Below are 745 nucleotides of genomic sequence, written 5' to 3' on the forward strand. Positions count from 1 at the left end.
GACCTGCGGACCAGTCTCCACGAACTCGATGTCTGACTCGTTGGCGGCGTCGTCCTTGCCCTCGGGTCGCGGGGCCGCCTCGTGCGCGCCGGGAACGCCGGCAGCGCCCGCCGCGCCCGCTGCCTGCGTCTACGCACACACAAACCCATGAATTAAGAAACCACAATACATTAGGTATTTAAAATAAAAAAAAAATACTCTCGGTAAAGTAGAGAAACATTTAAAAGATAGATAAAAGATTTGAAATGAATAGTATGTTTGTTGTATGTAGGCGAGGAGAGGGGACTCACGGGCGCCTGCAGGCCGGTCATCATCTGCATCTGCGCCTGCAGACTCTGCAACTGCCGCATGATCTCCGGGTTGGTCAGGATGCTGCAATCATTCACACATTGTTACTCTTACATAATGACAATTATATTTTATTTTAGAAAATATTTATAGTTTATTCAAATATGTTTGCAAGCAGAGGTGATCGCCTCACGTCGCCATATGTCGGCGACTAGTCGTCTCGAATATTAGAGTCAATCCAAATTTACCTGTAAACCCTAAGATTTACTAACTAGTTGTAAAAGCCCAGATTATTTGCACTACATAAATTGTTACTCTATTGTTACATATTATTGTTACGTGGTACGCACCTGCCGAGCGCGTCCGCGGGGTTGTGGGCGGCGTGGTGGTTGTGGGCGGCGTGGTGGTTGTGGGCGGCGTGCGGCGGGTGCGCGGGGTGGGGCTCCGCGCCGGCCGC

The 745-nt window shown here is 50.3% G+C and overlaps 1 long non-coding RNA gene across 1 annotated transcript; it reads right to left on the bottom strand.

Annotated features, from left to right (window-relative positions):
• Positions 1-95: 95 nt before the first annotated feature.
• LOC106123054 (uncharacterized) lies at positions 96-675 on the bottom strand. The gene is made up of 3 exons (XR_001228131.1): positions 639-675; positions 291-372; positions 96-129 (listed from the first exon to the last, which is right to left on the bottom strand). It is a non-coding gene; the product is annotated as an uncharacterized LOC106123054 (long non-coding RNA).
• Positions 676-745: the final 70 nt, after the last annotated feature.

This window comes from Papilio xuthus, unplaced genomic scaffold (assembly GCF_000836235.2).
Source record: "Papilio xuthus unplaced genomic scaffold, Pxut_1.1 DF826224.1, whole genome shotgun sequence".
NCBI classification, from domain to species: Eukaryota; Metazoa; Arthropoda; class Insecta; order Lepidoptera; family Papilionidae; genus Papilio; species Papilio xuthus.